The sequence below is a fragment of the Lontra canadensis genome, unplaced genomic scaffold (assembly GCF_010015895.1).
Source record: "Lontra canadensis isolate GAN:19392208 unplaced genomic scaffold, GSC_riverotter_1.0 scaffold405, whole genome shotgun sequence".
NCBI classification, from domain to species: Eukaryota; Metazoa; Chordata; class Mammalia; order Carnivora; family Mustelidae; genus Lontra; species Lontra canadensis.
This window is the reverse complement of record NW_022631399.1, coordinates 70625-81673: the sequence shown is the minus strand read 5'-3', so window position 1 is coordinate 81673 and position 11049 is coordinate 70625.

Genomic DNA, 11049 nt, shown 5'->3' with positions numbered 1-11049 from the left:
CATTTTGCAATTTTTGCTGAAATTTTTGCCTTCAGTTCGGAAGTTTGTTGGGATGAAAATGCATCTTGCAGCTTCTGTCTGACGTAGCTGATTGCCCTGTTTAAGTCAGCATAAACAAAGCTGGCCGAAAGGCTACTTGAAAAAGGGTTTCAGTTCTTCAAATAGAGAAAAGAAAAAAGGATGTGTCTTTAAGGCCCAGAAGAAGTCAAAACTCCTCATCACGCAACAGTGGAGACACGAGGAGATGAAATCTCCACCATTTGATCTCTTTTGCCCAAGCCTCAATGATTATGTCTCTCTGACAGACACTTTTCTTTTGTCCAATTCTTACTTGTCTCATTACCCTCATGTATGTGCATTTTTCTGTTTCTGAAATGAGAAGACATTGAGAAAATGATTTTCTGATTCTCCGTTAGGAACTTACGGCTTTTATTCCCCCTTTAGCTTAAAGGAACAGATACTACATTGAAGTGGGTGAGAAGTAACGTTTTGGCTTGGTTAATGTTACCTCTCTTTGAAAAATGCTTTTTGAAAAATTTGTTGAAGACATTTTAGAATTTATTGATTAAATTTAGAATTCCCTGCATAGTTCAAAGAAACATAATTTTCACCGTCTAAGCCTTCTAAAGAGTCTGTTAGAAAGAGCAGGACTAAGTTTTTGATCCTCAGGACTTGATGCTTTCATGTGAACTCGTCCATCTCTTATTAGTGTGTATCTGTAGGATAAAATTGTGATGGCCTTAATCTGGCATTTCAAGTTTTTTAAAATAACTTTCCTCCCTGTGCATTATTCATTGTATATGCAGTTTTGGCCGATAGGAAAATCTCAAAAGCAAAAGGACGAATTCAGACTAACTGTGGGGCCATTTTGCACCCCTGTGATTTGTTGTCCTTTTTTATTTTTTAAATGTTAAGTTCGTGCCATGTCTTTTCGTAACTGTGGGAACTTCTGAAGGGAGAAAATTGCAGGGGCAGCATCATGAGGAAACAGTTACACTGCTTTAGGGGAGAGTGATTTTCCCCTTGACCTCCTCCTCTCTGAATGAATCAACTTTTGAAGAGCCGCTGGTTTTTCTTCCTTTTAACCAAGGCTTAATATGACCTTTGTTCATATTCTTAAAAGCAAGGGCAGTTAGGGTGGGTCTGCTGGGAGTGGACATGTGTTTTCTCTGGAGGAATCATTCTGATTTGTTTTAGATGTGCAAGATGCTCCTTGTTTTATGCCAGTACTTGGACATTTAAAATCAGTTGTGGTTTCTTACGCTTTTATGAATAGCATTTTCCTTCTAGATTTCTCTTTTTAAACTCCAAATAAACACATTCCTGCAGGTCAGAGAAAGTGTTTGATTTCTGAAAGCACAGGCTGAAGATTGTGGAAATGGTCACCAGTTAGTTGTTGGTTGAGGACAGCTGGTTGATGATCAGCTGGGGCCCTACACTTTCTAAATGATGTGGCTGCCTTGTCCTGATTAACTTGACTTGACATACGTCCGATATCCAAAAAGTTGTGGATACGACGGCCATAATTAAAACAAAATAAACCTAAAGCAGCGATACCAAATCCTCAGTACTAGCTAGAACAATATTGCGGTAGGATTGGATTTCCAAATACATGCTCATGTTTGCATTTTCAGATGACACTCTCGTTGTTCCTTTTCTTCAATACAGATCGCTACAGGAAGCAGACTCTGAGTAAGTGGTAGAGGGAAGAAGGTAAAACATGAGTGGAAGGAAAGGTAAAAAAGTAGGGAGAAGAATATGTTGCTGACAAGAAGACAGGATTTGGGCAATCCTTGCTAAGCTCATCCACTGGAGTACAGCCATAAAGTTTTACAAAAATAATCGTGGTAAGTCAAAAGGAAATTAGATATTGGATCACAGACTAGAACTGCCGTCACATACTTTTCTGATTCATATACCAGATGTTCTGCCAATGGACTATTGTCTGAGTGTTGGAAGGAGTTAGGTTTTTTTTTTTTTGAAAACTCTCCCAGATTAGTCAAGGATTTTATGTATATAAAGTGGTATTATTTGAGCTTATCTCCACTGCCCAAAGTTTGTTCAGCTTTTCACCAGCCACACAGCACTGGCCTCCTATTTCCATTTTTTCCTTTTATGAGATGGACTTGGACATGACAGATGCAAGCTTAGGATTCGTAAATTATCCTGAAGTTTATTCAGTGCCTTTCCTCAATGGAGCTTAAAGCAATAAAAACATAAATTTTATCTTCTTTAGCCCTGGAGCATCGCTAAAAAGCAACAAGGAATGATGGCTTGCCACATGGGTTATGCTCATGCCAGAGAAGTGGAGAGAGGTTTGAAATTGCTTTATTGAGTATCCCAGAATCAGGAAAGGCAGAGTCTTTGTTCTGTGGGCTGCTGACCTCTGCATTAACCTTCATCCCTTAGATTACGCCATTTCTAAATACATTTATTCTCTTAGTATTTCCATAATTGCTTAGCATTTGATAGGCTTCTTCCTTGATATTTTTAACATAACGTCTCAGTTGCATATTAAGGTAAGGAAGAATATGCTTGCTACATGCAGCAACACTCTCATTACTGGTGGCTGTGCCCCCCACTGGTCTGAGGAAAGGTGTACCTGCATTATGCGTTTTATATCTGAATGGTCATTGTATTTTCTTCTCTTGTAGAACAATGTGAACAGTCATTTTAAGGACAATAAAAAGTTGAAGATTTTCTGTTTCCTCTCTCTTTATTTTTATGTATGTGTGTGTATGTGTGTTTTACTCTCTTTTAAAAAATATAATTGACTGTATCTGTTAACACATTCCGTTCTGTTTTAGACAGTCCTGTTTGTCCCCCAAAGCACCCTAGTAGACTAGGTTTCTTGGTTTAGGAAAGTGGGATTTGAATGCCATAACTTGGCAGACAGTGAGAGATTTGCAAGGTGGTCATTGTATTTTCTTCCAGAATGTAAGTCAGCAGAGGTGTCTTATTGCTTATGCAGTAATATTTTTATTGAGGAAAAGGGAGGCTTCTGAGGGAATTATGAGCCACAATAGGGCTGGTCTTACCAAAATGACGGTGAACATTACAGTTAGTATCAGACCAAAGAATCTCTATGGGCTCTCACTTTTCTTTAACGATCTAGTCCATTTATAGTCACTCAGCACACCATAATTGAACACCTGTTCTGTTGATCTCATGGAACTAGCTGTATTAGGCAGATTAGATGCTGTCCCTGGGCCTCAGTGAATAGTCTTGTCTTACGTGGGAGACAGGCCCGTAAGCTGTTAGAATTACCCTGCTTTGTGGTGAATGTGGTGATATTCAAGGACATCAGGTTATGCTTTGGTGCACAGAAAAGGAATTACTCAACTCTCCTCTGGTGGCTGCTGTCGGTGCTCTCTCTCTGCCCAAATCCCAGCAACTCCCCTTCCCTGGGCACCCTAACCTCATCTGGGTGCTTTTCTTTCTAAGTGGCCCAGGCTCTCTAGGGGAGCTGCACTCATGCTACTGGAGCCTCTTTGCCCCACGCACACTTAGAGAACTGGAAGTGCCTGGGATTTTTGTATCCCCTGGTGACCTTTGGACAATGAGTGATGCTGGACAACACAAGCCTGTCTGTCTTGCCTGAGTCCAGACAAATCTAGAGGTGTACCATAGATCCCATACTGCTCTGTGGGGGCATTTTGAGGTTAGGCTGGTAGGACAAGTAGAGTCCCTTGTTGATTATCTTAAACATCTTTCTGGCACTGATAATGTTCTAAGACCTGAAAAAGCACTGGTTTTTCATAGGCGTGCCATAGGGACCGTGGGCGGGAGACAGGTATCAGACGGGTGACAGAATTGGTAGGGAATAAGTGGCTGAGTGAAGCCTGTTAGTGCCCCTCTTAGAGAGTTTGCTCTAGTTTCTGAGCTGATCCTCGAAATAAGAATTCTTGTGTATGGGGTAGTGGGAGAAGGAAAGATGCATCGAAATGATAGTTGATGAGTGGTCTCTGGGGCATGGACAGGAAGGAGGAGCTTTGGGGGAATGGAGACAAGGAGTCTAGAATTTCTCATGCTGTGGTCTATATGATAAATTTTTATGAGACCCAAGACGTATTGAGTCTGATTCAATTGTTAGATAAATATCTAAGTGGACCTGATCAAAATTTGAAGGAGGCGAATGTTTTCAGTTAGGTCTAAGGTATTTGCATGTCCCTCAAGTTCAGTTTTTTTAAAAAAAATTAAGATCATACTAGCTGTTGAAACATTAACTTAATGGCTTAATCCAATTTAGGTTTATTTCTTGTTTTCATTGCATACAGAATGGGTATTAATGGTCAGTGAGCCTCTCTCTTCCAATTGGTGATTTAGGGATCCAGGTTCCTTCCGCGTTGTGAATCAGCCATTTTCAACATGATTGAATACATGCTCATCTTACAAGAAGCTGGTGGTAGAGGGGAAGAGGCCATGAAGATACTGAGTGGAAGGTTTGGTCTGGTTCCAGGAACTATCTCTGTCACTTCTGCTCCCGTTCCATTGGCTAAAGCTCAGTCATGTGGCTAAGCCTAACCACAGGGAAGACTGGGATGTATAGTCCAGCTCTGTGCCCAGAAAGAAGAGGAAATGGGTTTGGCCATCAGCTGGGAATCCCAGCCACACCTTCTAAGGTGAAATATGGGACAGTAACTTTGAGGTCGTCTAAATTCTAGGAGATTGCTTTTGGACACAGCACAATGGAAATTTTAAAATGCCATTGGTAGCCTGCAGTTTATTCTCTAGGAGTCTTTTTAATTAACAGCTTAATTGGATAATTTAATCCCCTTTAGAATTGGAGATATAAAAATGAAAACGAGATAGTCCCTGTGATCTGACAATACTGTGCTTTAATAAACACACCAAAGTGAGCCCGGAAATGAGCACCACAAAAGCATTACTATAATTTGTGATCAGTGAAAGAAAACCTGATCTATAATTTTAATTATTTCTAAATGGTTTAGATACATGTTTCGTTTGAATGTGCATTTTGTTTTGTTAATTGCCTCAAGTAGAAAGATAATGGAATATAAGATTCTGTGGCTATGCCATGTATGTATAATACATTCTAAGCTTTTAAAATATATTCCATTGAGACAGTAAATAAAACAACCTATGAAATAAAGTCTTGGGCTGTATCTTCTAGTATTTTTAGAGAATTCAGTGAAAATTGTTTTTACTTCTCCATTATGAGATGAGAAATTACTCCTCATATTCTTATTTTGTGCTTTCTCTACTTGAAAGACAAACTGAGAATTAGAGTCCAAGGAACAAAGATGAGTATTCATCTACAAACCATAGAAGTCCTGTTTGTGTTAATTCTGGCTTGAGATCCATTTTATAGAGAATGAAGAACCGAGTGATTAAATTACAATCCCCCATATAAAAGCTACCTAAAATACTGAGCGTCATTTCTGCTGGCAGGTGGGCTGAAACGTCTGCAGATGTCCTAGGCAAGAAGAGACGTATAGTTTACCATCTAGAAATACACTCTGGCAATTTTCAAACTGACTTAGTAGTCAGTGGAATCAATACCTTATAGTTGCACAATCCTCCCACCCCATTGACATTTGATGAACGAAGAAAATAAGCCTAGAGCAAACTTATATTAAAATTGACTGGATTTTCAATTGACATTTGTAAATGATTTTTTTTTCCCTAATAACAATCTTGATGAAAATGGCTTCCATTTCTGGAGACCCACCACGTGTAGGCCCTCTGCTAGGGTCTTCCATGCTTTACAGCCAATCCTCACAACAATCTTGTAAAGAATTGTTGCTGTTTCTTCACAGGTGAGGAATCCTTACTTGATTCACCACATTAGTGATTAGAGGAGCCAGGAATAAAGTTAATTTTGTCTGACTTCGAAGTCCATTCTCCAGTGGTCTACTGGGCATATGGAATAATGTTCACAAACCCAATTTTAACCTGTGACTTACTGAAGAATTCACATTATGTTCCAGAGTCATCTGTTAGAAAATAACGTGAAGAAAGGAGTCCGTTCACAGGTATTTGTACTTGATGGTAGTTCTGTCCTGAGTCCTCCAGAAACCTCTCTACAACCTGCCCTTCACTGATGATGCCGGCTACCATTCAGTGATCTTGTCCCATGTGCCAGGTGTGCACCAAATATTCTATTTTCATTTTCTAATCATTCCAATCATTCAGAAACCTATTATCCCCATTTTATAGATAAGGGAACTGAAGTTAATGACTTGCCCTTGATTATATTTAGCTAGCAAGTAGCAGGGCCAAATTTGTGTCCCAATTTTATGCATGTGTTCCCTTGGGCAGACATAGAGCTTTGATGACCTTAAGTCCGGGATTTCTGGGCTGAGCTATCCCCCCATTTCAGTTAGTGGATTCCCCCTAAATGTACCTGTGTTCAGTCCTGTGACTGCCCGTGCACTCTCTGTTCATTCTTCTAACACCAGAATGTCTGCCAGTCACTTCTCCACAGAATAAAACCTTTGTGACCCTGCCTCTGGGCTGTTGAGGGCATGTGACTACAGTTACAGACTTTAAAGCAATAACCTTGTATTTAACCCTACCATGACTACTGACATTCACTGGGATTTGGAGTGTCCAAGGCTTGAGACCTGTGGTATTCTACAAGCAGCTTTAGCTTTTTTTTTAAATTAACATATAATGCATTATTTGCTTCAGGGGTACAGGTCTATGAACCATCAATCTTACACAGTTCACAGCATTCACCATAGCACACACCTTCCCGAATGTCCATAACCCAGCCACCCTATCCCTCCCCTCCCACCTCCCAGCAACCCTCAGTTTGTTTCCTGGATTAAGAGCCTCTTACCGTTTGTCTCCCTTCCCGGTCCCATCTTGTTTCATTTTTTCCCTCCCTACCCCTCACAAACCCCCACATGGCCTCTCAAATTTCCTCATATCTGAAATAACACCTGATAATTGTCTTTCTCTAATTGACTTATTTCGTTTAGCATAATAACCTCTAGTTCTATCCACATCATTGCAAATGGTAGGATTTCATCTTTTTGATGGCTGCATAGTATTCCATTGTATGTATGCAAATAAATATTTTTACACCGCATCTTCCTTATCCATTAATCTGGTGATGGACATTTAGGTTCTTTCTATAGTTTGGCTATTGTGGACATTGCTGCTATAAATATTCAGGTGTATGTGCCTCTTCAGATTATTACATTTGTATCTTTAGGGTAAATACCCAGTAGTGCAATTGCTGGTCATAGGGTAGCTCTATTTTCAACTTTTTGAGGAACCTCCATGCTGTTTTCCAGAGTGGCTACACCAGTTTGCATTCCCACCAACAATGTAGGAGAGTTCCCCTTTCTCTGCATCTTTGCCAACATCTGTCATTTCCTGATTTGTTAATTCTAGCCAATTTGACTGGTATGAGGTGGTATCTCACTGTGGTTTTATCTATATTTCCCTGATGGTGAGTGATGTTGAGTACTTTTTCATGTGTCGGTAGGCCATTTGGATGTCTTCTTTGCAGAAATGTCTGTTCATGTCTTCTGCCCATTTCTTGATTGGATTATTTGTTCTTTGGGTGTTGAGCTGGATAAGTTCTTTATAGATTTTGGATACTAGCCCTTTTTCTGATACGTCACTTGCAAATATCTTCTCCCATTCTGTCGATTGTCTTCTAGTTTTGTTGACCATTTTCTTTGCTGTGCTAAAGCTTTTGATTTTGATGAAGTCCCAATAGTTCATTTTGTCCTTGCTTCCCTTTCCTTTGGCGATGTTTCTAGGAAGAAGTTGCTGCGTCTGATGTTGAAGAAGTTGCTGCCTGTCTTTTCCGCAAGGATTTTTGATGGATTCCTGTCTCGTATCGAGGTCTTTCATCCATTTCGAGTCTGTTTTTGTGTGTGGTGTAAGGAAATGGCCCAGTTTCATTTTTCTGCATGTGGCTGTCCAATTTTCCCAACAACATTTGTTGAAGAGACTGTCTTTTTTTCCATTGGATATTCTTTCCTGCTTTGTCAAAGATTAGTTGACCATAGAGTTGAGGGTCTATTTCTGGGCTCTTTATTCTGTTACATTGATCTATGTGTCTGTTTTTGTGCCAGTACCATACTGTCTTGATGATTATAGCTTTGTAATAGAGGTTGAAGTCTGGAATTGTGATGTTACCAACTTTGGTTTTCTTTTGCAACATTCCTCTGGCTATTCGGGGTCTCTTCCGATTCTGTATAAATTTTAGGATTATTTGTTCCATTTCTTTGAAAAAAATGGATGGTATTTTGATAAGGATTGCATTAAATGTGTATATTGCTTTAGGTAGCATAGACATTTCCACAATATTTGTTCTTCCAATCCATAAGCGTGAAACACATTTCCATTTCTTTGTGTCTTCCTCACTTTCATGAGTACTTTATAGTTTTCTGAGTACAGATTCCTTGCCTCTTTGTTTAGGTTTATTCCTAGGTATCTTATGGCTTTGGGTGCAATTGTAAATGAGATTGATTCCTTAATTTCTCTTTCTTCTGTCTTGCTGTTGGTATATAGGAATGCAACTGATTTCTGTGCATTGATTTTATATCCTGACACTTTTCTGAATTCCTGTATGAGTTCTAACAATGTTGGGATGGAGTCTTTTGGGTTTTCCACATAAAGTATCATATCATCTGCAAAGAGTGAGAGTTTGACTTCTTTGCCAATTTAGATGCCTTTTACTTCTTTTGTTGTTTGATTACTGAGGCTAGGACATCTAGTAGTATGTTGAATAGCAGTGATCATAGTGTACAGCCCTGCCATGTTCCTGACCTTAGGGGAAAAGCTCTCAGTTTTTCCCCATTGAGAATGTTATTCACTGTGGGTTTTTCATAGATGGCTTTGATGATATTGATGTGTGTACTCTCCATCTCTACGCTGTGAAGGGTTTTGATCAAGAAAGGATGCTGTACTTTGTCAAATGCTTTTTCAGCATCTATTGAGAGTATCATATGGTTCTTGTTCTTTCTTTTGTTAATATATTGTTCACAGTGATTGATTTCTGGATGTTGAACCACCCTTGCAGCCCAGGAATAAATTCTACTTGGTCATTAAAAGGAATAATCCTTTTAATGTACTGTTGGAGCCTACTGGCTAGTATTTTGGTGAGAATTTTTGCATCCATGTTCATCAAGGATATTGGTCTGTAATTCTCCTTTTTGGTGGTGTCTTTGGTTTTGGGATCAAGGTAGTGCTGTCCTCATAAAATTAGGGAGTTTTTCTTTCATTTCTATTTTTTGGAACAGTTTCAGGTTCTTCTTTAAATGTTTGGTAGAATTTCCCTGGGAAGAAGTCTGGCCCTGGGCTCTTATTTGTTGGGAGATTTTTTAAAAAAGATTTTATTTTTTTATTTATTTAACAGAGAGAGAGAGAGAGATCACAAGTAGGCAGAAAGGCAGACAGAGGGTGAGGGGAAAGCAGGCTCCCCACTGAGGAGAGATTCCTGATGTGGGGCTCAATCCCAGGACCCTGAGACCATGACCTGAGCCGAAGGCAGAGGCTTAACCCATTGAGCCATCCAGGTGCCCCTTGTTGGGAGATTTTTGATGACTGCTTCAATCTCCTTACTAGTTATGGGTCTGTTTAGGTTTTCTATTTCTTCCTGGTTCGGTTTGGTAGTTTATATGTCTCTAGCAATGCATCTATGTCCTCCAGATTGTCAAGTTTGCTGATGTATAGTTGGTCATAATATGTTGTTATAGTTGTTTGCATTTCTTTGGTGTTGGTTGTGATCTTCTCTCTTCCATTCATGATTTTATTAATTTGGGTCCTTTCTCTTTTCTTTTTGATCAGTCTGGCCAGGGGGTTATCAATCTTACTAATTCTTTCAAAGAACCAGCTCCTAGTTTTGTTGATCTGTTCTACTATTCTTTTGGTTTCTATTTCATTGATTTCTGTTCTAATATTTATTATTTCTCTTCCCCTGCTGGGTTTGGGCTTTCTTTGCTGTTCTTTCTCTAGCTCTTTTAGGTGCAGGGTTAGGTTGTGTACTTGAGACCTTTCTTGTTTCTTGAGAAAGGTTTGTATTGCTATATAATTTCCTCTCAGGACCACCTTTGCTGTGTCCCAGAGATTTTGAACAGTTTTGCTTTCATTTTCATTTGTTTCCATGAATTTTTAAAATTCTTCTTTAACTTTTTGGTTGACTCATTCATTGTTCAGTAGGATGCTCTTTAGCCTCCATATTTTTGAGCTCTTTCCAACTTTCCTCTTGTGGTTGAGTTCTAGTTTCAAAGCCTTGTGGTCTGGAAATATTTAGGCAATGATCCCAGTCTTTTGGTACTGGTTGAGACCTGATTTGTGACCCAAGATGTGATCTATTCTGGAGAATGTTCCATGTGCACTAGAGAAGAATGTATATTCTGTTGCTTTGGGATGGACTGTTCTGAATATATCTGTGATGTCCATCTGATCCAGTGTGTCATTTAAAGCCTTTATTTCCTTGTGGATCTTTTGCTTAGATGATTTGTCCCTTTTAGTGAGGGGGGTATTAAAGTCCCCTACAACTATTATTGTATTATTGTCAATGTGTTTCTTTGATTTTGTTATTAATTGGTTTATATAATTGGCTGCTCCCATGTTAGGGGCATAGCTATTCAAAGTTGTTAGATCTTCTTGTTGAATAGACCCTTTAAGTATGATATAGTGTCCTTCCTCATCTCTTATAGTCTTTGGCTTAAAACCTAATTTATCTGATATAAGGATTGCCACCACTCCTTTCTTTTGATGTCCATTAGCATGGTAAATTATTTTCCATGCCCTCACTTTAAATCTGGAGGTGTCTTTGGGTCTCAAATGAGTTTCTTGCAGACAGCATATTGGTAGGTCTTATTTTTTAATCCATTCTGACACCCTGTGTCTTTTGATTGGGGGCATTTAGCCCATTTACATTCAGGGTAACTATTGAAAGATATGAATTTAGTGCCACTGTATTGCCTCTAAGGTGACTGTTACTGTACATTGTCTCTGTACCTTCCTGGTTTGTTACTTTTAGGCTTCCCCTTTGCTTAGAGGACCCCTTTCAATATTTCCTGTAGGGCTGGTTTGGTGTTTGCAAATTCTTTTAGT